Below are 26,615 nucleotides of genomic sequence, written 5' to 3'. Positions count from 1 at the left end.
AAAAGTTGTAAAGACAGTACAAAGAGTTCACACATACTCTACATCCAGTTCTGCTCTTACTAACATCTTACCTTAGTCAAAACTGAGGAACCAGTATTGCTACATCGTTAAGAAACGAAATTTTTACTTGCAAAGCAATTCTGATGCTAACCATCAGAATTAGTTAGTTAGTGCACATTCACAGGTTGAGGTCACAGTTCTTCACAAAACTCTTCTCATTTCATACATCAGCCGGAGGCTTCAGGGTTGCTAGACCACCTGTGTTTCTGACCAAGGAGTTATATAAATTCAGGGGTTTCCACTAACTATTTCTCAGGGTAAGTAATTCCTTGGAATGACCGGAACTTAGGAAAGGACTATACTTATGATTACAGTTTTATTATAAAGAATACAAATGAGGACTAGCCAATGAAGTGATGCATAGGGCCAGGTATAGGAGGGTCCCAAATGGGAAGCTTCCATGGCGTCAGGATGCATCATCACCCTGAGGCGCATTGATATATATGATTACCAACCAGGAAAGCTCACTGTGGAATGTCTCTCAGTTTTTTTTTTTTAAGATTTTATTTATTTATTTTACAGAGAGAGAGAGAGAGACTGCAAGAGAGGGAACACAAGCAGGGGGAGTGGGAGAGGGAGAAGCAGGCTTCCCGCTGAGCAGGTAGCCTGATGCGGGGCTTGATCTCGATCCCAGGACCCTGGGATCATGACCTGAGCTGAAGGCAGACGCTTAAGGACTGAGCCACCTAGGCGCCCCTCGGTTTGTGTTTGTAAGATGTTTTTCTCATGATTAAATTGGGGGTACGGTTTTTTTAGGGAAGAAGACCATAGAGCTAAGGTGCCATTCTTACCACATCATATCCAGGGTACGTAATCAATCTGACTTAGGACTGTTGATGTTGACCTCAGTCATCTGACTGAGATGATGTTTGTCAGGTTTCTCCACTGTAAAGTTACCCTTCCCTTCCTTCCCCCTTTTTCATATTAAGCTCTTTGGAAAGAAGATACTATGTGCAGCCCACACTTAAGGACTGGGGAATTATGCTCTGCTTCCTTGAGCATGGAATAAGATTTAGGAATTTTTGATAGAAAGAGAAAAGACTTGGAATGTGTAGGTCATTAAGAATCTGTTAACCTTTTTCAAGTATTAGAAAAATGGAATCTTAGAGCTGGATGGGACCTGAAGGGGCCATAGTTTGAGACTGATAGAGTCCTCTGCTGGGGAGAGGGACTATAATAACTCAAGTGCTCATTTACACGTTTCTGTTTCAAGTTGCTGTCTATGGAGTGGGAGATTACCTATGGTAACCTTGCTGAATGAAAAGGCTTCAGTCTTCTCCCAACCATCAAATGTGTTTTATGATAGGAAATACAGTGAGAGCTGCTTCTTTCCATGTGTACAGTGGTTGTGCACGTTACTTAATTTCAGCCTATTAAAGTGGTGCAGGCTATTTTCCATGAAATTTAATTCTTCTATAGGTTTGACTTTTAGAAATTGAATTTTGATTTTGTTATCGTTGTTTTTATCTGGAAAGGTTCAACTTTTGGCTTATGGGAAAATTGTTTTAATGTGTTAAGTACGTTCAGGTTCTGTGGTCTGGGATGTCAAATTACTTATAGGACTGTTTAGAGAAAAGATGATCACTATATTAAATCTGATAGTTGATGAGTGGGAAAAATACATTCAGAGTTGGCTGAGGTATTTGAGAACCCTACTGTGACAGGTGTCCTCACGCAAATAGCTGTCCTCATGATAAAACTCTAGCTTCCAGCCACATGCAGATAATATGAAATTTTAAGTCAGAATATTCACTGAAAGGCGCATTTGGTCTGGGATGAGGGGAAGAGATGTTGTTCACTTTGTAGTTTGATTTGCATCTTTTTAATATTATTCTTTCAAGTGCTCCAAGCAACAAGCATCATTTGTAACATCTAAAAACACTTAGCCTTTTTTGTGCTCATTATAAAACATGCAGTTCTTAATGGGCTGATTAATCCAAACAACACCCTCTGAGAGCAAGAGTGTTACCTCCACTTTATAGAAAGGCGAAACCCAGGGGGTGATAGTGACATGGTCTGATCTGAGGCAGTGGCTGGTTGTTGTCTTGACTGGGTCCATATCTAACTGAAAAGAAAAGCTGCTTCTTATACGTTAGCTGGTGAACCTCACCCTGCCGTGCAGGGAATAATACTTCTAGGGAGAAATGTTACTTAGGGATTGGAAGATGGGAAAGTCCCACCCAGACAGCACACTGTGTCATGTATTGCTATACCTTTTCATCTTCAAAATGTTGATCCATCAATAAGTATTGTTTTCCCCAGTAATTTTTCCAACTATCTATCTATCTATCTATCTATCTATCTATCTATCTATCTATCTATCTATATCTATCTATCTCTATCTAAAACAAATACACCTTTTTCTAATTAACTTCAGATCAGGGTTTCTCAACCTGGATACGGTTGGCCTTTTGGGCCAGGTAGTTCTTCAATGTCGTGGAGGCTGTCCTGTTCATTGTAGGATGTTTAGCAGCATCCTTGGCGCCTGCTCAACCCCCACCCCCACCCCAGATTGTGACAAACAGAACTGTTTTCAGATATTACCAAATACCCTTCAGGAGGCAAAAATCACCCCTAGGTGGGAACTACTGCTCTAAAGTTAGCCAGGCAAGCTTCAGACCCCAGTTTTTTTTTTTTTTTTTAAAGATTTTATTTATTTATTTGGGAGAGAGAGACAGCATGAGAGGGAAGAGGGTCAGAGGGAGAAGCAGGCTCCCCACTGAGCAGGGAGCCCGACGTGGGATTCGATCCCAGGACTCTGGGATCACGACCCGAGCCGAAGGCAGTCGCCCAACCAACTGAGCCACCCAGGTGCCCCGAGACCCCAGTTTTGACTGTCATGTGTAACTAGTCAGTGCCATGCATCACCACCAGTCCTTTTCTCTAGCTGTAAAATCAGGGACATTATTTGTGCCTGTTTATAGTGTTTCAGGATTTGGTTTAGAAGATAAAACACTAAAGAATAACTTTGTGTAGCAAATTTATTTTGACACAACATTGAGCAGTTTTAAAGTAATCCAAATTATATTTACAAGTTAAGTACATTTCCCCAGGTGAATTTAAACTATCTTGTCACTGCTTAATTATATTCATATCTACTTTTAGGAAAACCACAAACATGTCCCCACTTACCTCTTTGTAAAGCTTCACAGGGCCCCCCGCCCCCAGCAGTTTTTGTCTGCAGCTCTTTGGTCTCAGAGTGGTTTTGCTAACCAGTTCTCAGTGCTGGTGGTTTCAGTTAGCTGTTTCCCTAAAGACCTAATGGGGTAGATCTCGGGGAAATCACTTTACTATTTTCCCCTAAATCTGAACTTAAAGCTGAGAAAGGGAATACTTTCTCTTCAATCAGGGAACCAACCAACAAACACAGATTTCCTCCTCTCTACCTCTTCTTAATTCAAAGCTGAGAGTTTAGGAAACCCTGGCCTGGGAATACTTAAAGGAATAAATCTCTCCAACTTTCTTTGAACAGCTTGTGTACATCATAGATAAAGGTTCATGCTATTTGCTTAGATGCTGTTATGCAAGAATGGAGTAAAGCAAAAGAAAACCTGCAAGCATCATCTCTTGCCCCCATCATCTTTTCCTTTTGGATATATATATCCAAAAGATAGATTGAGAGGTTGCTTCTGACCAGGGGCTGGATTTAGGGGTGGGGTTGGGGGAAGGGGTAGAATGAGCTGCCTAGACTCTGTGGAAGGTATTTTTGGGCTGCATCTCTGCTACTTTGCTCCCAAATCTACCCTTCATCCTCAATTTTTGAAAGTATCTTTTACATCAATTAGCACATTTTCTTCTTTTGGGTGATCTGGAAAAAATAAGAAACCCTGAGTAGAAGGATTTCATGGGTATCAGCTTTGTAACTGTATTTTTTTTCCCTTTGTGGGACTCATTTAATTTGAATATTCTCCCTTTTACAGCTGGTACCGTTGGCTGTCCCAGGAAAGCAGAGGAGCATAATGATTAAGGGCTTCAACTTTGGAGTTGGAAGGATCTGCATTTAAATTTCGTTATGCCCATTCCTAGCTCTGTCTCCTAGCTTCTCCGTGCCTCATCTGTAAAACAGGTGTTAACAACACCAGTTCCATAGGATAGGAGTGTGGATTGAATGAGATAATGTCTTTTATCAGGTACTTGGTAGAAGCTCAGTGAAATGTGCTTCCTGTCCTTTCACCCTCCCCTCCTTCTTTTCTTACCCTGCACCTACTGAAGCCAGTCAATTGCATATACTTTGGATAATCCAGAATAAACAAAAGCCCCTCCTCTCCTGCTATTCCCTCCCGTGCTCACTCTGCCTATCTTTTCTAAGCCTCAACACCCTAAGTGTGTTCATGCCCAGGGCCTTTGCATTTACTATTCTCTTTGCCTGGCACATGCTTCCCACATAGCCACATAGCTTTCTCCTTCATTTCCTTCAGGTCTCCGTTCATCTGTCACTTACTAGATAAACCTTTTCTGGGGGTGCCTGGGTGGCTCAGTTGGCTAAGTGTCTGACTGTTGATTTCTGCTCAGGTCATGGGATCCAGCCCTGCATAGGGCTCTGCACTGGGCGTGGAGTCTGCATAAGATTCTCTCTCCCCTCTCCCTCTGCCCCTCCCCTGGCATACTCACTCACACACTCTCTAGAAAAATAAAATGTTAAAAAAAGAAAGAAAGAAAGACCTTCTCTGACCACTGTATATGAAATAGGGCTTGCTGTCTTCCCTGGTACTTCCTAACTTCCTTGCCTTGCATATTTTTTCCCTACGCCACTCAGCATCTGTTGGTGTGTTTTTGTTTCTGGACTGTCTCTATCTCCCCACTAGAGTAGAAGCCTCATAAGGACAGGGACTCTGCTAATTGCCATATTGCTCAGTGCTTAGGACAATACTTGGCCTGTTTTGGTACTCAATAAATATTTGTTAGATGCATGAATAAATAAATATTATTTTTTTACTCATGTTACATTTTTGAGTTTTTCAAGAGAAAACACATGTGGATTGAATTTAAAAAGTAGTTAAAATATTTAAATTGTCTCTTATTGTTATTGCCTCAAAATATTATTCAACTTAGAGGTGACCAATTTTAGCCTTCACTGTTTTATGTTCAAATATGATTTCTTCTGAGGCTTTTTTCCTTTATACAGTTTTAATTTTAGAGAACTTTTAATTGTATCATTAACATTCCCATCTGTAGGTCACTGTTGTGTGGTGGATTGGGAAAACAGGGAGAGTCCTATATTCTACTTATATCAATTTTTTGTGACCTTCAGCTGATTGTCAAAATCCCAGCACTTTTTTCTTTTTATGGAGAAGTTGAAATACATGATATACTGAGGTAGATTTTCTCAATAACCTAAATTGATGTCAAGAGATATTTTGTGATCAAAACTCAGTTGGCTGCTATGGGGAAAAAAAATCTGATTTGCTTTTTAAAAATTAAATATTGAAAATTAAATTAAATTAAAAAATTAAAGTTAAAATAAAAAATTGAAGTTAAAATAAAATTAAAATTAAAAAGAAAATTAAATATTAAATAGCATGCAATATTTAAACAACTGGAGTTGTGGTCATTTTAATTTTAGCAATCTGATGATAATTACATGTGTCAGCCAAATGATTTGCCATGTATCTTTTTTTAAAAGATTTTATTTATTTGAGAGGGAAAGTGATTGAGAGAGGGCATGAGTGGGGGGGGCAGAGGGAGAGGGAGAGGAGAAGCAGACTCCCTGCTGAGCAGGAAGCCCAAAGATGGGGAGGATGTGGGGCTCAATCCCAGGACCCTGGGATCATGACCTGAGCTGTAGGTAGATGCTTAACTGACTGAGCCACCTAGGTGCCCCTTGCCGTGAATCTTTAAAACTCTCACCTAAGATGCTATTTTATTTCTGCTCTGTTTGTGCTTTACCTCTGATTCTGTACCTGGCCTCCTTTGGATTAATAAACCATTCTAAGAACAGGAAAATCTGGTATCCTTGTGAATTCTATGGCTTTCACATATTATCTGTCTTTATTTCAGGTAGGGAACAATGATAAACAGTTTAAACAATTTTTTAAACAAACTTTGATAAGCAATTTCTTTATGAGCTAGTTTATGACTTCTGGCTTTTTTTTTTTTTAAGGTTTTATTCATTTATTCATGAGAGACAGAGGAGGAGAGAGAGAGAGAGAGAGAGAGAGAGAGAGAAGCAGAGGGAGAAGCAGGCTCCCAAGGAGCAGGGAGCCCGACGCGGGACTCGATCCCAGGACCCTGGGATCATGACCCGAGCCGAAGGCAGACGCCTAACCATCTGAGCCACCCAGGCGCCCGGCTTTTTTTTTTTTTTAACAAGACTGCATAATGTTTTTCATTTTCTGTTTAGTACTGCCTGTTCTGAGAGTGTTATACTTTGCTCTCATAATTTATTTGAGAAAACATAGGTCTATAAATAAGTCTTTTCAGTGTGGGAATGATGAGATTTATTAAATGTTTACTAATATTCATATGGCAGGGCTTTTTTGTCCTTTTAATAATGGTAAGAGAAAAAGCAAAAATGTTTACCACACACATTATTTACTGTACCTACCAAGATCATCCCAAACATTTGTGATTTTTATCTAGAAGGTTTATCCATTTTAGGGCCAGTCTTTTCTGAAATATGAAAATAAAACCTTTGCTTTGAAGGACATTTTGCACTTGGAACAAAGCAAAATTTGTTAAGTAAGTGGACTTTATATCCTGTGGGGCTACAGGAGTAGTAATATTTTATTTCTGGCTCCCTGGGATGGGTAACACGGTCCTATGTAAGATTACCCGTCCACAGCCGTTCACACAATGAGGAGTATTTAAAGCAGAACCATCTACATTTTCTGAGTTTTATGTACATCAGCAAATAATTCAAACTATGTTTGTTCTCCTGTGCCAAGGAGTTCTTGTGTTGTTGGGATGCAGCTTGGCATAGCACAGTCCTCCAGCAGAGCAGTGCCTGGCTGTTTGTGCCAAGGTAACTTGTACTCTCTTTACTCAGGGGACTTCTGCAGGTTGTGTTTTTTTTTTTTTTCCCCAAACTGTGTCCACTTCCCCCAGTGCATTTCTCTTTTAGTATTTTTCCTCTCTCACAGTGTCTCAGCCTGAGATAAATTTAACTCTCCATAGTGTATGGGAATTTGGGGGCTTGTATTATCTACAAAGTAGGATGTTATATTGAGTCACATTGCTTAATCCTGGTTAGCTCAGTGTCACACAGAGTTTGAGTTTATACAGCCATTTCCAGCTCTCCTTCCACTTTCTCCTACTTCCAGCCACTGTCTAATCTGGGCTAGAGCTATTTCTATCCATTGCCTTGGTCACTGGGAATGCAAACTCCAGTCTCCACCCCCCTCATTGCCTCCTCCCCACTCTTGCTTCCCCACCCCCCCAACACCCACCAGCCCTGCTCAGCTTCAGAGATATCAGAAATATTTTTTGTAACTTCATAGAAGGCATCTTGGTGGCTAACCAGGGTCCTGCCCAGCAGGACCCTACTTAGATGTTTTGTCTTAGGAATAAACTCTACAAACTTCTCTTTCCTGAACAGACTCTTTACATTGGAAAGGTTCATCTTTGTCTTTTTGATTCCACAATGTTCCAAAAGCTGTAGCTTTCTCACAATTCTGCCCTCATGGTTTTTCTCTGCTTTCTCTTACCCAGGGTCCCCAACCCCACTCCAGGCATTCTCTGGGATCTATGACAGTGCTCAGTCATATGATTAGTAGAGAAGGATGTGGTCATTGTGTGGCTAGGCTGTGGTATGCCGTATAAGCTAGTGGCTAGAAACATGCAAACCAGACTTCAGAATCAGGGTTTAAAGATACCATTGTGATCCTATGCAGGCAAAAATCCACTCTGTTAGAATTCCTTCATTTTAAAAAAGGTAGGCAATTGGGTCTTAAAAGATAGGAAGGGCACCAATGTTTACTGAGCCCTGTTCTCATTCAGTCCTCACAGCATTCCTGTAGAGGAGCTAGTGGGTGGCAGATGCAGCTAAGAAAACAAATACAAATACAGATACAAAAATACAGATACAAAAAGGTGCACAAATTATAAATGTGCCTAATAAAGTCACACAGTGACTTTAGAAGTCAGTGTGCTATGGCATGGTTTTGGAAAGTCATGGAGACCTCACTTTTATCCCAACAAAAGCAATAGTCCTGCTGGGGCAATGTCCTTTTTTTTTTTTTTTTTTTAAAGATTTTTATTTATTTATTTGACACAGAGAGACACAGCGAGAGAGGGAACACAAGCAGGGGGAGTGGGAGAGGGAGAAGCAGGCTTTCCGCCGAGCAGGGAGCCCAGTGCAGGGCTCGATCCCAGGACACCGAGATCATGACCTGAGCCGAAGGCAGACGCTTAACGACTGAGCCAGCCAGGTGCCCTGCAATGTCCTTTTTTAAAAGTAATAAATACAAGGGGATCTGGGTGGCTCAGTCGTTAAGTGTCTGTCTTCGACTCAGGGTCCTGGGATCGAGCCCTGCATCAGGCTCCCTGCTCCATTGTGTCTCTCTCTGTCAAATAAAGTCTTAAAAAAAAAAAAAAGTAACAAATACAGAATTTTGGTTAAAAAAAGTACAATTAAAAAATTTTAAATGAAAAAATCTCCCTTCTCATAGCACTGGTATGGTTGTATAGGCTCTTTGGAGGTAGAACATGGACTCTATTAAGAAAGAGAATGGCATGTCATTTGCAAATATCTTCTCCCATTCTGTTGGCTGTCTTTTGGTTTTGTTGACTGTTTCTTTTGCTGTGCAAAAGCTTTTTATCTTGATGAAGTCCCAATAGTTCATTTTTGCCCTTGTTTCCCTTGCCTTTGGTGATGTTTCTAGGAAGAAGTTGCTGCGGCTGTGGTTGAAGAGGTTGCTGCCTGTGTTCTCCTTTAGGATTTTGATGGACTCCTGTCTCACATTGAGGTCTTTCAACCATTTTTAGTCTATTTTTGTGTGTGGTGTAAGGAAATGGTCCGGTTTCATTCTTCTGCATGTGGCCGTCCAATTTTCCCAACACCATTTGTTGAAGAGACTGTCTTTTTTCCATTGGACATTCTTTCCTGCTTTGTCGAAGATGAGTTGACCATAGATTTGAGGGTCTGTTTCTGGGCTCTCTATTCTGTTCCATTGATCTATGTGTCTGTTTTTGTGCCAGTACCATACCGTCTTGATGATTACAGCTTTGTAATAGAGCTTGAAGTCTGGAATTGTGATGCCACCAGCTTTGCTTTGCTTTTTCAACATTCCTCTGGCTCTTCGGGGTCTTTTCTGGTTCCATACAAATTTTAGGATTATTTGTTCCATTTCTTTGAAAAAAAGTGGATGATGGTATTTTGATAGGGATTGCACTGAATGTGTAGATTGCTCTAGGTAGCATTGACATCATCACAATATTTGTCCTTCCAATCCATGAGCAGGGAACATTTTTCCATTTCTTTGCATCTTCCTCAATTTCTTTCATGAGTATTTTCTAGTTTTCTGAGTACAGATTCTTTGCCTCTTTGGTTAGATTTATTCCTAGGTATCTTATTGTTTTGTGTGCAATTGTAAATGGGATGGAGTCTTTAATTTCTCTTTTTTCTGTCTTGTTGTTGGTGTATAGGAATGCCACTGATTTCTGTGCATTGATTTTATATCCTGCCACTTTACTGAATTCCTGCAAATGATATATCAGATAAAGGGCTAGTATCCAAAATCTATAAAGAACTTCTCAAACTCAACACCCAAAGAACAAATGATCCAATCAAGAAATGGGCAGAAGACATGAACAGACATTTTTCCAAAGAAGACATCCAGATGGCCAACAGACACATGAAAAAGTGCTCAACATCGCTCGGCATCAGGGAAATCCAAATCAAAACCTCAATGAGATACCACCTCACACCAGTCAAAATGGCTAAAATAAACAAGTCAAGAAACGACAGATGTTGGCGGGGATGCGGAGAAAGGGGAACCCTCCTACACTGTTGTTGGGAATGCAAGCTGGTGCAGCCACTCTGGAAAACAGTATGGAGGTTCCTCAAAAAGTTGAAAATAGAGCTAGCCTATGACCCAGCAATTGCACTACTGGGTATTTACCCCAAAGATACAAATGTAGGGATCCGAAGGGGTACGTGCACCCCGACGTTTATAACAGCAATGTCCACAATAGCCAAACTATGGAAAGAGCCAAGATGTCCATCAACAGATGAAAGGATAAAGAAGATGTGGTATATATATACAATGGAATATTATGCAGCCATCAAAAGGAATGAGATCTTGCCATTTGCAACGACGTGGATGGAACTGGAGGGTGTTATGCTGAGTGAAATAAGTCAATCAGAGAAAGACATGTATCATATGATCTCACTGATATAAGGAATTCTTAATTTCAGGAAACAAACTGAGGGTTGCTGGAGTGGTGGGGGGTGGGAGGGATGGGGTGGCTGAGTGATAGACATTGGGGAGGGTATGTGCTATGGTGAGCACTGTGAATTGTGTAAGACTGTTGAATCATAGACCTATACCTCTGAAACAAATAATACATTATATGTTAAAAAAAAAAGAAGATAGTGGGAGGGGAAGAATGAAGGGGGGAAAATCGGAGGGGGAGATGAACCATGAGAGACTATGGACTCTGAGAAACAAACTGAGGGTTCTAGAGGGGAGGGGGGTGGGGGGATGGGTTAGCCTGGTGATGGATATTAACGAGGGCACCTATTGAATGGAGCACTGGGTGTTATATGTAAACAATGAATCATGGAACACTACATCAAAAACTAATGATGTAATGTATGGTGATTAACATAACATAATAAAATAAAATAAAAAGCTTCTGCCCCCCCCCAAAAAAAAGAGAGAGAGAGAGAATGGCAAAATTCCCTCCATGAATTAACTGCAAGATTCCTAGATTTTTCAGAAAGCCTTACAGGTGAATGGAAGACACTGGCTGGCCAGCTGGTCTGGCTGCAGCATTAAAGCAAATCCTGGAGATAACACTCAGTGTAAAATATGCATAGGAGAAATTTAGGGTGCTACTCTGAAGTTAAATCAGGAATAATACAAAGAGTTGGGTTTTTTTGTTTGTTTGTGCCCCCCCCCCCCCCCCCCCCCCCGTAGGCAGGCATATACTTATTTTCCTTCTTTCCTGTGTGGTGTTGTTAATCTAGGCTTCATTCCCTGGCAGGACCAACTCTTTCCAGCATCTGATGATTTGTTTAATCAAAGTTATATTTTCTTTCAGTAAAAATTTTAGAAATTAAAAACTTATCCCATACTTTAAAGAAACCACTGGTAAATTTTGCACAAATATTAATTTCCATGTCAAGAAAAAATGAAAATAGTATGGCGGATAAATTGAGGTAAGATACATTCTAATATATAATCCTTTCTAATACATACTTTATGGGTTCCCTAAGGTGACTTTTTTCTCACTGAAAAAAAAACCCTCTTCTAATGATTTCACTGCTATTATTTCTTTATTTAGCTATTTAATTATGCATGACAATTGATGGACGGAGAACAATTTTTCAAATTAAGCTCTGAGCCTTCATATTCAAAGGTATTTTCCCTTCTCTGCCTTTAGAGCTCTTTTTTGAGTTTGTGTAATATTTAATCTTTAAAAATATTTGAGAGACTCAGCATAGGGATTGTTAAATGTAATTTAAATAACCTCTTTCTTATGAGAGGACAGTTGTTTTTGCTGAATTATAAATGTTGTTATATAATTTCAAGCTTTCAGAGATTCTAATATCTCGCAGTTCAACAACCCCTCTTTGAAAGTCAGAATGCCTGAGAGAATCCCATTTCCATATCTAAAATTAGAAATGGCATGCAGAGACTCCAGGCATTTTACCAGACATAGTCATGATATGTTTTCTCTTTTTGTTAAAACTTGAAGAAAAAAATCACCCAGGTCGCTCTCTACAAAATATAGTCTGTCTTTCTTTGGACAGTCCTTCTGTCCGTTTATTTGATTTGAGAATCAGTTGTTGCTGTGTATCTATGATGTGTTCCTTACCACTGCCCAGTTTTTGATTTAGGATTTTCTTTCTCCTAATCAAATCTGTGAGGTCATACAAATGTTCTTCTTTCTATATTTTGTTTATGGACAACTATATTTGTGAAATACACCTCTGCCAAATTTAAGCCAAGTGTTATAGATATCTTGGAGGGTCTTCTGTAAGTGCTTTGTTTGCCATGCATGGGGCTTTGCCTTGTGACTTTAAATAGATACCAACTGCTAGAGCAGGTGCAGAGAATTCACATTTGCGGTTGGCCCTTACATTATTTGACAACTGATCATTATGTGTAAGGAATCTGCTAACTCCCTTACATTTGGGACATTGACCTTGGGGAGGAGATTGGGCTAGGGCCCCAAATGGAAGAAGCAAAATCCTCTCTGGGGACTGGACGACATTCTCCTGGCATCTGGCTTTTCCACCCTGTCCAGTCAAGCTGCCCTGCTTGGGCAGCTGGCTGTGTTCCCAGCCTATAGAGGATCACTGCCCAGGGCCTAGAGCCCTAGCTCAGTTTGGCAGATCATCCGTGATTTTTTTTTATTACTACCACTACCACTCCAGTGGCATATGTAATTCAAATCTGTAATTTATGTCACCTTGAAGCCTAATAAGTGTAGTCTTTACCTACATCTTAATATTTGCCCGATTGTTTTTTCTCCCTACAGTTAAAAGTCAGAAGGTCCTGTATTAAATCTGAGAAATGAAAAAGTAGGGGCCTAATTTCAGAACAGTGGTCCCTTGACTAGCATTACTGTGGGGGTAAAGCTTTGTGCTGGTGGACTTGTCAGATTGCTGTCTGCAACACTGCAGTTCAATTTCACATTTGAAAACATAGTGAAATCTAAATTGGACACCACCCCCTTCTTCCCTTTAAAATCTTTCAGTAAGGTGTGCCTGGCTGGCTCAGTGGGTGGAGCATGCGACTCGATCTCAGAGTTGTAATTTCGAGTCCCTGTTGGGTGTAGAGATGGCTTGCAAATAAAATCTTTTTTAAAAAAGAATCAAATTCCTCAGTAATTTTTCATTAAGCCCATACCTGAAGCCCATAGGCAGTATCTGGCCTGTAAACTTGTTTATTTGTCCTGCTCAGCATTTAAAAATATGTAAATTTCACATAAGGACCAGATTCTCAGCATCCCTTGAAAATCTGGAAGATGTGTCAATATTGAACCTTTATTCTCACATTGGCTGGAGCTAAGAAGAAATAGCCCCCCACCCCTTGGGTTGGGCAGTCTGCCATACCAACTGTTGCCTTACACTCTTGAGTACTTGGTCCATTTACATTAATTGGGCCCTCTAGACACCCTGGAAAACCCCTCCAACCTCATTGCCTTCTTGTATTCACATCCTTCTCCACATTACCTATATAAAAAAAAACAAAAACAATTTGCAGAACACTAAGGAGAGGATAGTCCTCCCCAGCTTCTGGGTTTTTGCAGAGTCTAGTCTCTCTTCCTGTGATGCCTCTCCCTACCTTCTCCTCCTGATAGACTCTTACTTAGCCTTCAAGACCCAGCTCCCCCTCTGCCTGTTTGTGTTAGATGCCCCTCCCCCAGGCTCCCTTTAGTGTTCTCTGTGCCTTGGTCATAGCACTTAGCACACTGTGTGGCAACTGTTGAGTTACATGTCTTTCTCTCCCTTAGATTGAGGGTCTTGAAGGCACAGTCTGTCTTATACCTTTTCTTTTACTCAGTCACAATTCTTGGCTCATGGTAAGCTTGCAGTATAGTATTATTAATTGATAGGTTTAATATTGTGTAAGGCTGTGGCTTCTCTACCTTAGCTGTATGATGGAATCACCTGGACAGCTCTAAACAATCCCAGTATCCAGGCTTCACCCCAGACCAATTACATCAGAATCTGAGAGTGGGGTCCAGGAATTAGTAGTTTTTAATGGTTCCACAGGTGGTTCCAATGTGCAGCGAAAGTTGAGAGCCACTGGTCTAAGATGTTTGACTTGGGTACTGTGAAGAAATTTGCCATGATTTTAGTTTGGGATTAGACCATTTCATGATTATTTTACGAGAGTCCACCTGGGATGAACATTTTTACCTGACTTTGGCAGCACGTGGGCGTTTAAATAAGTAGGAATCTATTTTCAAGAAATCAGTTTCTCTTACAACAGTCAAATAATTTTGCAAGCTATAATGGTGATGGATAGCTGATGAGCAATGTCATGTGCAGTACATTAACAGCTTTTTATAATTTCGGTAGTTTATGTTGTGTAGCCATGTGCCATTTTCCACATTGCTGCCTTTTGATTTAAAATTCAAGTGAGTTATTTTTCAGTCACTCTATAAATTAGCTCAGGCATTTGTTGAATTTCCAATACCAACTGCTTCTCTATTCTGCATATTCTTTTTTGTTTTATATTGGAACTGCTAGTTGGAAAATAGACAAAGCCAAAACATTAATTGGTGTTCGTGTGGAAAACACACTTGGGATAAAAGCCATTTTAAGTTGGTGAAAGCTTTCACCAGCTGCATTGTCTAGTAATTAAATGATCAGTCCTGAGCTCATGATTAGTTTGGAGAGAGTTCAGCAAAAAAAAGAAAGAAAATAGTGAAAGAATTGAGGAAACATTTATGACTTGGAATTGTCTTTATGTTGGAGAAGAACAGACTGAGGCAAAAGAATTTCTGTATGGACACTTTTTTTTGTGGATGGTAATTTTTGTCTCCCCTGAGAATGAGGTAGTAGGCATTCAGTTTAAAATTAAGGGAGTTTTAGGGATTTATGTCTAAAGAATCATTTCTTGTTTATAAAGACTCTTAGATAGTGGTATTAACTGTGTGATCTCTTTTTTAGGAGATTTTTCTGAAGATTGACTACTATCTGTCTGACCGGATAACTTCTTGAGGTTTCTTTTCATCTCTATGATTAGAAAATCTCTTTCAATTAATCTTTTGTATCTGAAGCAAATATCTTTTTTTCAGGCTTCTCATTTATCTACTGGGAAAGTTGATTTATCTAGATTGACTCTAGCAATAGTACCTTATTGCTGTAGTATTTTAGCTTTTCTAAAAATTTTCTGCTTACTTCACTCTTATTTTCCTCTTTGGGCTAACAGAGGCTAGGAGGGAGGGATCTGGGCTGTTCTGACCTCTCTTCACAGGGATTCTCCTCATGGGAAGAGGTTGGGGAGATGCTGGGCTTCTGGAGGGATGCAAGAGCTGTCTGGGGAGCCCTGGCCAGGAGCTGTGTCCTCATTTTCCAGCCCCACCACTTGACCCCAACTGGCTCATTCCCAGGCCCCGAGCAATAGCGTGACTTGTCCTGGAGCATCACAAAGCAGAGAAGGGGACTGATTAATCACCTAGTCAGCCTGGCACACTTAGCTGGATCTCTCTTCAGTCATAGCCTAGTGAATCAGGGGTTGAATTTTGAAATCCTGGCTCCCCCACCCCCCCACCCCATCTTTATAGAGCCGTTCCTTCTTTCTGGAGGAAAGGAACTCTTCCTCTTCCTCCTCTCCCCTGGGGAGGAGGGGAAGGTTGCCATTGGAGGCATTTTCTGCTTCCTGGACACCTGTCCTTCTGCTGACTGCTTCTGCTGCTGGCTGCCTTCCCTTCTGCCTCACATGACCCAGGACTGGCTTCACACGTTTGCCTGGATGACTCGGGGAAAAAAGTGGTAGGCAGTAGCCCACAGGAGGGCGAGAGTGCTGGCCTCAAGGGCAGGGGAGGGATGCCAGCTCCTAATATTGGTGTGCCTGGCACCAGTGTTCTTTCCAGAATCTGCTCCCGAGGCCCAGCTCTGCCAGCACGAGGCTGCTGTGTTTGGAAATACAAAATTCTGATTTAATTCTGGCAACAATAGTTCTTTTTTCTTGATTTTGCTTAGATTAGTATCCTGACCCCCTCTGTTCCTTTGATTGTGGAGATCTGGTCTCCTGTGAAAGTTATCAACATGATGGGATGGAAAGGAGAGTTGATTGTATTTGCCATGGGCCTGAAGTAAAAAATCGCCAGTTCTATCGAATAACCTCCACCTCTACTTCCTCTTCTTTACCACATCACGTTTCTAATCTGAAGACTCAGCTTTGGTTCCTGGACCAATCTGGAGCCAAGATGGACAGTATCTTAACAGCTTCAGCCTCAGTCAGTGGAGTCCAGGTTACCCGGAGTCAAGACAGGTGACCCCCCGGATGCCCATGGTGCCAACTGAGTCTCAGCTCTCCCATGTCCCTACCTGGTGCCCTGGTTTCTAAGCTGCATGTTCATGGTGCTGGGCCTTGGGAACTGACCTTGGGAAGATTGTTGGTGCCAAGTAGGATGTCATTTGCTCCTATGGCACTTGCGTCCTGGCTTGTTCTTGCCATCTCTCTCCTGGGATGGTAAATTCCTGGCCTGAGCTTGGAGACCTGCTGCTTACCAGTACTATTTGCCTGTTTAACTCCTCCTGAATGTTGTTTACTCCATACTCTCTTTTGGTATTTTTCCCGTGGGTAACAAAGAATGATGGAATGAAAGGGCAGGTTTGATCCCGGACAGACTCATTTGAACAAATGCCAGCCCTGGCACTTCCTACTTGTGTGATCTTGAGTAAATTTCTCTCTGAGGGTCAGTTTTTCCATCTGTAAAATGGGGGTACTAATTCCTGTCTTATAAGTTAATGATGATTATATCATATACTGTATGTAAAATGCCTAGCACATTTACATGTCCTTAGGAGGAACTCACATCTGATTCCTTTCCTTTCTCTGCTTGGTGTCTTAATCACGACTGAAATTGCCATGCCCTTTGTACACAAGGAAGCACCTTCCTTGTTTGACTGCACCATGTTACAGGCTTTTTGAGTTAGTCACTTTCTCCAGTCTTTATCTGTGTTAGTAGGTCTTAGGCCAGCTCTTTTTCCTGACTGCCCTGGGTTTCACGGGAGGGGATTATGCAGTTGGACAAAGGGAGCAAAATCCAGGAAGGGAGCATTTTAATTGCTCTTACTCTTGTTCCATTTTGCTAGCTGTTCCTGTGATTAAAATTGGCCTGTATTTATTTACCTGTAAAATGGGCTACATAGTTCTGCACGCAGGCTTATGATACGGTTATGAGATACGGTACCAATCTTTGGAATCTGTTGCCTTCTGGCTTCCAACTTGTTTAGCTTAACAGTGAAAATAACATTTGTTGTTGTTAAATTGGTCCCTAGTGGCCATCTTCTGCTTCCACTCTGTAGCTACCAAGCAGCTGGGCATGAATCAGCAGAGTTGAAAATACTTTAACCAGAAACACTTGGACCTGGCACTAGGGTTGTATTGCCTGGACCAAGGCAGAGGTTAGTCAGCCAACTGACAGGGCACAGGGCTAGAGTATGCTTTATGGAGGGCCTGAGAGCAAATCCTGGATGCAAGTTCAGCATCTAAGATAATTAAGGAGATTATAAATTGTACATTATTTTGCCTAGCATCTCAAAATCTGAATGTCATTTGAAATGCATTTCATTATGTGCTCTAGTGTTGATGAACTGGATCCAGTTTGCAACATCTGTTAGGTTGACTTGATGGTTATTGTAAGTTGCAGGGAGTGTTCAAAAGCCTGTTTTACAAGTGTCATAAAGTGAATGGAAAATATTTTCTATAATTTTAAATAGCAGAACCCCAGAGGCCTTTGATCATACTGAAGGAGCCCATGGTTAGTTCAAATCTACCTACGTTTCTGTTCATTATGTTATGGCCCACTGAAATAGTCAGTTTTAATTAGACTGCAGAAAGAGTTGATTTTCAGTGACAGATTAATGCCTAACTTGGAATAGGCAAAGGCATGGATATAGAAAGAAGAAATAAATGAAATAAATGCAGGATAGCTTCTAAAACTACTCCAATGAAGGAGTTTAAGTAAGGGACTGCTATTCTTTACACTTAATAATGCAATGTATATGAAGTGACTAGATGGAGTACTCATTCTCTCCTGGCTTCCTCTTTCCTCCCCATCTGGAAGCAAAAAGCACATTGGTAAATTAAGACATTGAGTCAGTGACACAGTTCTCATCCATCAGAATCACTGAGCTTTGCTTGGACCCTGTGTTCTAACACAGGGCTCACATGGCTGGTTTTTGTATAACCTCAGGAACTAAGAATGGTTTTTATATTTTTGAAGGGTTGTAAGAGAAAACAAAAATGAATATTCGGCATAGCTTGCAAAGCCTAAAATATTCACTTTTTTTTTTTTACAGAAGAAGTTTGTCAACTCCTGTTTTAATATAAGATCTTTCTCTTTATGAGCTTAAATTGGACTTTCTAAACTGTCCCTCTGGGAAGCCAAGCACAGAGCAAGAGTGGAAAAGGCGTGGGCTTCTGAGCTGAATGGACCCACTCTGCGTTGTGTCTGTGTGGCTTCTACCTGAGAACCTCAGGAGAAGTTACTTTATTTCTCTAAAGCCTCAGCTTCTTCAGGGTTTCACGGTTTTGACTCTGTCCCTTGCACATATAGGATCATAGCAAATGATAATTCTTGATCATTTGTAAAGCCTGTCAAGAGCTGTAGAAGGATTGCCACAGGCTCATCTGCAAATGGGCAGAGAGGGTATGCTGGACACTTGATTGGCACTGAGCAGGCCTCATCTTATCACTTCAATCCCAGAGCAGGTTCCCCTGGGCCGTGGTACTGCTGTGGTTCCTCCGGAGCTGGCCCTTGCTTCAGACCTTGATGAGGACACTTTTTTCTAGCTCACTGTTCTGATGCTTTCAGTGCTCCTCAGCTGCCTGAAGATAGTCATGTCTTCCAGTGTAAGTACTAGCACTTACATGTGAACATGTGCACCTTTGATTTGATGCCAAGAACTATGCTTTCTCCCCTCTCCTCTTCTTCCTTAGAGACAGCGTGTGCATTAACAGGGTCAAAAAGAATTTGATCCTTCTTAATTGTCCCTTTCCTAAGTTGTCACCGTGCTTTCCAACTGCCTTCAGGCAAGGGATTTAAACTGTTGTTTCTTTTTCTTTCTAAATAAAGCAAAATAGACAACATCTGTGCTTTATACCAGGAGGACTCAGAAGCATGCGTTCTGGGGTGAGAGCACCTGGGCTGAAGTTGTGGGTATGGTTTTAGAAAAAGTCTCCTTTACACTTGCTGTTTTGAAATGATAGGGACTGAGAGGTTCTCCAGCTTTGTAGTTATGCACTACTTAATTTTCCAAGGGAAAGTTTGACAGATTGTTCCTATGGACCCCCACACTCGTCCTATGAGATTCTGAGCGGTGTGTGCAGAGATCAGGCTGTTCTCTTCCTGGAAGGGTAAGGCTGCGGGGCAAGCCTGGCCTTACAGCAGTGCTTGGTGTGTGACCTCAGCAACGGGGCTGCTTGCCAGGATTTCTAACACTGGGTAAAGGTAGCAAATGCTGAATTAGGGCTCTGCACCTCCAAGCACATGGCTGCATTTAGCAGGAAGTGAAGAAACCCGAATGTGAGCAGGTCCTTGCCAACCTTGTAAGAAAGTAGATGTTTATAATTCCTCTTATTCATGTAACATTTCCCCATTAATGATAGAAGGCTTTATTAAGATATTACTTAAGTATTCTGTGAGGATATTTCTTTTGTCTCCCTATGTATTATCAATAAATAGTTTTTTTTTGTTGTTTAAGGGCCAGATGGCTCTTCTGAACTGGCCTGAGTTTTCTGGATGTGAAAATCAATTTTATATACTTAATGCCATTGAACTGTATAATTAAAAATAGTCGAGAGCAAATTTCATGTTATGTATGTTTTATCACTTTAAAAAATCTATTTTAAATTATCAAAATTTATTTTTATTTTTTTAAAGATTTTTGTTTATCTCTCAGAGAGAGAGAGAGCACAGCAGGGGGAGTGGCGTGGCAGAAGGAGAAGCAGGCTCTGAGTGAGCAGGGAGCCCCGTGGAGGACTTGATCTTAGGACTCTGGGGTCATGACCTGAGCTGAAGGCAGACACTTAACCGACTGAACCACCCAGGAATCCCTCAAAATTTAGTTTTAAAGAAATTATTAAATAGCAGTTATCTCTTGGTATTTTTTCTTCGGCTTTTTTTTTCTTTTACATTTTCCAAGTTTCTTATTGTTGTTTTTCAATAAATATACATTGAAGTGGGTTTTTTTAGCACTGTTCTATGAATACTAACAAGTACTCCTTATCTCATCATACTTTTTAAAATTAATTAATTTAAAGATTTATTTATTTATTTTAAAGAGTGTGAGAGCATGCGAGTGCGAGCATGGGGAGGGGCAGGGGGAGAGGGAAAGGGAGAGAGAATCTCAAGCCGACTCCACACTGAGGGCGGAGCCCATGCGGGGCTCAATCTCATGACCCTGGATCATGACCTGAGCTGAAATCAAGAGTGGGATGCTTAATCGATTGTGACATCCAGGCGCCCCTCTCCTCATACTTCTAGAGCAAATTTAGGCCATTGGTTTAGCTTCATGCATACATTTAAGACAAATGTTTATTTTGAAATTCAAAAATATTTTTCTTTAATAATCCCTGTCTGAGAGATTTAGAAGTGAAGGGAATGATTTTGACTCATTGGAACTATCTGCACACAGTGCATATCTCCTTTTGCTAGAAAGCAATAATTTTTGAAAACTTGACATGCAGATCTCTACATCTGAAACAAAGTGGGGCTGTAGTATAGTTTACACATTTGGGAAACTTTGTTTACAGATACATAGAAAAGGATTTGTCATTTGAAAACAGCAACTGGCAAGATATATTAACTTGCTTAGACCAAAGAGAGTTAAATAAGGAAATATTTGGAAGGAAGTAGGGGTGGATGGGAAGTTAGCTCACAACCTTCTATCAGGAAGTTGGCCCTTTTCTCCTACCTGATGTCTCATTGCTCTCCCTCCTCTTTGGATCTGTGTCTTCATGCCTGTCTGGGGCCTGGTGGGGTCTGAGGAACAGATCTGCCTCCGAGTAGGTTCAGCCCAGAGCACAAGGCAGGGCAGATGACACAGAGTGATTGAGAGGTGCTGCCCCCATGACTGCCCCGCACGTGGCTTCTCTGCCTTTCTTCCCGTTTCTGCACAGTCACATTTTATCCATCCTTAGGACCTGGTTCAAATATTCTCCCATGAGGCTATTTCTAATTCTTCCACTGCAACATAGGTGCTCTCTGCTTTCAGTCAGTTCTCCGAGCACAACTTCTTCCAAACCCTTTTGCAGAGCAGCAGATCGATGTTCATTGAAAATAGCACTGGTCCGGGGCGCCTGGGTGGCTCAGTTGGTTAAGCGACTGCCTTCGGCTCAGGTCATGATCCTGGAGTCCTGGGATCGAGTCCTACATCGGGCTCCCTGCTCAGCGGGGAGTCTGCTTCTCCCTCTGACTCTCTTCCCTCTCGTGCTCTCTCTCATTCTCTCTCTCTCAAATAAATAAATAAAATCTTAAAAAAAAAAAAGAAAATAGCACTGGTCCAACAAGTCTGGGATTCCCTGCATGGCAGAACTGCCTCTTGTAGAGTCCTGGGTGCTCATTTGCATAGTAAATGTTCTGAGAACCCTGTTTAATCCAGTGTTTTAAAAAAACCAAAAAAACAAGAAATTTTGATTACAGAACTTTTCCAGGAACAATGATTGACATTTTGAGGAAGGTCCGAGTGGTCCATAGTTGGTGCTTAGTAATAAGTATTCTTCCAATGAATAAGTGTCCTCATAATATAATATTTAATATCCTACCATTAGAAATTATTCCCAGGGGCTGTGCAGGGAGCAGCAGATTTCTGGGATATACAGTTACAAAGAGAAGGGGAAGGGTGAAGAATGCAGAGAGGGAGGTTTGCTAAAACAAACAAACATTTTACATTTTGCCTAGGGCAGGGCTCTGAATGAGGATTCACGTTCGATCCAGTGGACAGATATGGGAGCAATGAAAGGTTATAAATGTTTTGGGTCCTTTTTTCCTAGGAAGTTTAGTGCTTAACTATATGCCAAAAACTGAAAGGAAGAGAAATCCTAAATATAAACACTACTCCTCAGTTACCGAGAAGTCATCTTTCTCTCCTCTGTTTTTTTGCATTCTCACAAAGATACACTGTCAGAATACATATGGTCTGGCTTTTTGCATAGAGCCCCCAATTTTGCTTTTAACTCAGGAAGAGATAGAGGAAAGAGGATAAGTTTAAAAATACCTGGATTTCAATTAAACTGATTCTTCCTTCTTAGGAGTAAAAAGTATGAGGGCTAAGGAGAGAGGAGTGAATTGTATGTATGTATGTGTGTGATATATCTGCGATCAACAGCAATTTCATTTTTAGGTGAAACCCGTAGACCTCAGATTGGGGGTTTAAATATTTGTGAGTACAGTGAGAATTGTTTGTTATATTTCATTTACGTGAAAAACAGAACGTTTTATGAAATGGGAAAGGAAATTCATTTCCCTTTGAAGATGTAAATCCAGCCTAAGAGGAAAATGCAGTTGAAATGTGAAATTTATGAAAGGCAAAGAAAGTATGTTTTTTAACCCGACAAATTACAGACTCTGTAAAGATAAACTATCTTTGGTTTGTTGTGGGGAGGGGGAGAAGAGAATATTAAAAATTTCCCAAGATTCCTGACGACCACTGCCGCGCAGTCATGCCTTCTGCTTGGTGGAGGGGCCGGGCCTGTGCTTTCTCCTCCTTCCTCCCCGCCTCCCGTTTCCGGCAGGATCCGTCTCCCACTGCCGCTGGGACCTCGTGTCATTGCCCGCCCCGAGCATGATGCCCCCCCAAAAAGGGAGGTGATGGAATTAAACCACCCCAATCATTGGAAGATTTGGAACCTCCTTGAAAATTGGTATTGCTGGATTGCCAAATGTTGGGAAATCTACCTTCTAAAATGTATTAACCAATAGTCAGGCTTCAGCAGAAAACTTCCCATTCTGCACCCCTGATCCTAATGAAAGCGGGTACCTGTGCCAGATGAAAGGTTTGACTTTTTTTTGCCGGTACCACAGACCGGCAAGCAAAATTCCTGCCTTTCTAAATGTAGTGGATATTGCTGGCCTTGTGAAAGGAGCTCACAATGGTCAAGCCTTGGGAAATGCCTTTTTATCTTGTATCAGTGCCTGTGATGGAATCTTTCATCTAACACGTGCTTTTGAAGATGATGATATCACGTATGTTGAAGGAAGTGTAGATCCTATTCGAGATATAGAAATAATACACGAAGAACTTCAGCTTAAAGATGAGGAAATGATTGGGCCCATTATAGATAAACTAGAAAAAGTGGTTGTGAGAGGAGGAGATAAAAAATTAAAACCTGAATATGATATAATGTGCAAAGTCAAATCCTGGGTTATAGATCAGAAGAAACCTGTTCGCTTCTATCATGATTGGAACGACAAAGAGATTGAAGTGTTGAATAAACACTTATTTCTGACTTCAAAACCAATGTCTACTTGGTTAATCTTTCTGGAAAAAAACTACATTAGAAAGAAAAACAAATGGTTGATAAAAATTAAAGAGTGGGTGGACAAGTATGACCCAGGTGCCTTGGTCATTCCTTTTAGTGGGGCCTTGGAACCCAAGTTGCAAGAATTGAGTGCTGAGGAGAGACAGAAGTATCTGGAAGTGAACATGACACAAAGCGCTTTGCCAACCATCATTAAAGCTGGGTTTGCAGCACTCCAACTAGAACACTGCAGGCCCAGATGGAGTACATGCATGGACCATCAGGAAAGGGACAAAGGCTCCTCAAGTTGCAGGAAAGATTCACACAGATTTTGAAAAAGGATTCATTATGGCTGAAGTAATGAAATATGAAGATTTTAAAGAGGAAGGTTCTGAAAATGCAGTCAAGGCTGCTGGAAAGTACAGACAACAAGGCAGAAATTATATTGTTGAAGATGGAGATATTATCTTCTTCAAATTTAATACAACTCAGCAACTGAAGAAGAAATAAATTTTAGTTACTATTCAGATAAATGTACAGCTTCCAAAAATGGATATGATTTTTTTAAATCAACATTTCTGAAAACTGAGGGGAAAATAAAGTTGGGGAATGGGAATCTTCTAAAAACAGAATTATTTTTGTTTTAAAATTAAAATACTGTGTACCGCCAGTGAAATGCAAGTTCACTGAATGTGAACAGCTTTGCTTTTCACGTGATTAAGACCCTACTCCAAATTGTAGATGCTTTTCAGGAACCATATTACTCTCATGATACTTCATTAATCTCCATCATGTATTCCAAGCCTGACACATTTGACAGTGAGGACAATGTGGCTTGCTCCTTTTTGAATCTACAGATAATGCATGTTTTACAGTACTCCAGATGTCTACACTCAATAAAACATTTGACAAAAAAAATTTTTTTCCCCCCAAGATTCCTTTATTTTGTATTGAGTTCTTTTCCATGTGATATTTATCTATACTGGAGGAAAACCCAGGGCTCTGTCTAGCTTTGGATGAGATATAGGGGCAAATCTAGAAAACTATACTGAGAGATGTTATATTTATGCTACTTCTGTATTCCTGAATAAGTGGGTGGCAAGGCATACTTTTCATCCTCAGTGAGGCCTCCATCATCAGATATGGGAGCTTGTATGGCCTCACTCCTGATTTTTGTCTTAGAATTGCAACGGGAAGCTTGGATACATGGTTATTCCACAGCTAAGATCTCCTTCCTTCCATTTTCCATTCTGTTATGTCTGAGTCTTTCTTTCTTTTTTTTCCCCCAAGTTTTTATTTATTTATTTAAGTAATCTTTACACCCCAAGACCAAGAGTCACATACTCTTCTACTGTGCCAGACAGGCACCCCATGTCTGAGTCTTTCTTATTGGTAACTATTGACTAGAACAATGGTCAGTCTTTTTAGTACTTAGAATAACTGCGGATTAGAAATTCCTGTTGATGCCATTGGCATAGAGAAGAAGGTGAAAAAGAAGTATAAGAAAGTGGTAGAAAAGAAGAAAAGTTATGAAGAGAAAAATAGGAGGAGAGAAAGAGAATAAAAAGGAAGCTGTAAATGTGAGTTGGATCTACCAGTCATTTCTTGATCTCACACCTGCATGGGCACCTTCAATCTGTGAGCTGTGAGGATGTATCTGAAGTGGAAGGGCTCCCAATCCCAGTGGCAGAATGGAATATAAGATTATATGCCCCCCCCAAAAAAGATTATGTGCCAGACTAAGGAGTTTGAAGAGTCACTGAAGGTCTTTGGACAAGTGAATGTTATAATAAATTTGAAGCACTGATTGCTGTCAGAGGTTGATGGGCAAAGTGGATGAGAAGAGGGGCAAGATTGGTTAAGATGTGAGGTGAGGAAAGCTTGAACTAGAGCAATGGTGTTGGTGAGTAGACAGGAGGGCATGGCTATGAAGACAAGAAATTCTAAGATGGAGGTGACAGTGATTGGATGTGTATGATAGCCAGACATCTAGGTTTTTACATAGCACATATTTACAAATATCTGTCTTCAAACTCTAGTAATATTTGACAAATCCCAATATTTTAATATTCAAACTATTTTTTCTTTAATTGCTTTGCTTTCGTGGTGGCACTTTTCTTTTTCTTCCAGTTTTGTAGATCATTTCCTGATTTTGTCTCCATAAGTAAAGATTTCAGTACCTTAATGACTGAAGGAGACAGAGAGAGGTGAGTAAAGGTCTGCGTCTTAGTAACTGAGAGAGCTGTGGTACCATGGATGAAGACAGAGAAGTTGAGAATGGGAGCTGGTTTCGTTGTGGGGTGAGGGTGGTTTGGAAGAGGGTGAGTTCAGTTTGGGACATATTTAGATTGAGGAGACAGTTGACCAGGTAAGTGTCTGTTATTGGCTGTAACCTGAATGGATCGTGGGGATGGAGACTGGAAGTAGAGATCTGAGAATCAGTTATGTGGAGCTGTTGGTTAACACTGTGGAATGCAGTCTGTTTATCAAGGGATAGTTAGCAGATGGAGGAAAAAGGATAATTTAAAGAGACGTAGAATTGTAGTATGAGAGAACCAGAAATGCGCAGGTCAGGGAAGCTCAAGGAGGAAAGACTGAAGAAAAAGTTTAAAATTGCCAGGTGCTGCGAAGATATCAAAGTGAACTCAGCACACCAGGTTTGTCCTAAAGAGGAGCAGTATCAAACACAAAGGAAAGGTTATGGAGCAAAGACGAAACTGCAGCTTAAGAAAGGTTGGTGGTGAAGTTGAGACCAATATAACCTTAAGGAGACTAGGACATGTTTTGTATGAAATTAGTGCCTTACTCAAGATTGCGCAGACCGTGTATTTGTTTGAAAGCCATTGTCTAGTATTTGCGACACAGTTCTAGTAAACTGGAATGCCTTTGATCTGATGTCCAACTGAGTTATTGAGTCACTGCCCTACATTTCTTTCAGTTCCTTACCCCATTTAGTAGTATTCCTAGTACACCAAAATACTGACTAATCAATTGATAGTTTCTTAAATTCTGAAAAATAATATAGTCCACAGAAAAATGTAGCAGTCATCCTATTAAAAATCTGATTCTCCTTATCTTTCAACTGCCGTTGGTCTTTTCAGCCTGCTTTTCTTCTGCCATCATTTTGTGCTATCTTCTGATATGTTTTGGGATAAGCAAAAACAAGCCTTCCTTTGTTTTACTTGTGCATGGTAACTTCTAACTTCTGTTGCCCTCTTTTTGTGTGCTGCCAGAAATCTTGCC

The 26,615-nt window shown here is 40.7% G+C and overlaps 1 protein-coding gene and 1 pseudogene across 1 annotated transcript in view; both read left to right on the top strand.

Annotated features, from left to right (window-relative positions):
• PPM1L (protein phosphatase, Mg2+/Mn2+ dependent 1L) overlaps positions 1 to 26,615 on the top strand; it is a 298,549-nt gene that overhangs the window by 33,818 nt on the left and 238,116 nt on the right. The gene's annotated exons all lie outside the window — the stretch shown is intronic.
• Positions 21,448 to 24,276, top strand: LOC114209062 (obg-like ATPase 1 pseudogene; annotated as a pseudogene).

Source organism: Eumetopias jubatus, unplaced genomic scaffold, assembly GCF_037043125.1.
Source record: "Eumetopias jubatus isolate StellerSeaLion01/CBP00866 unplaced genomic scaffold, mEumJub1_p1.0 scaffold_1, whole genome shotgun sequence".
Taxonomy (NCBI): Eukaryota; Metazoa; Chordata; class Mammalia; order Carnivora; family Otariidae; genus Eumetopias; species Eumetopias jubatus.
The sequence above is the reverse complement of the archived record's forward strand: the minus strand, read 5'-3'. Positions and strand labels throughout refer to the sequence as shown.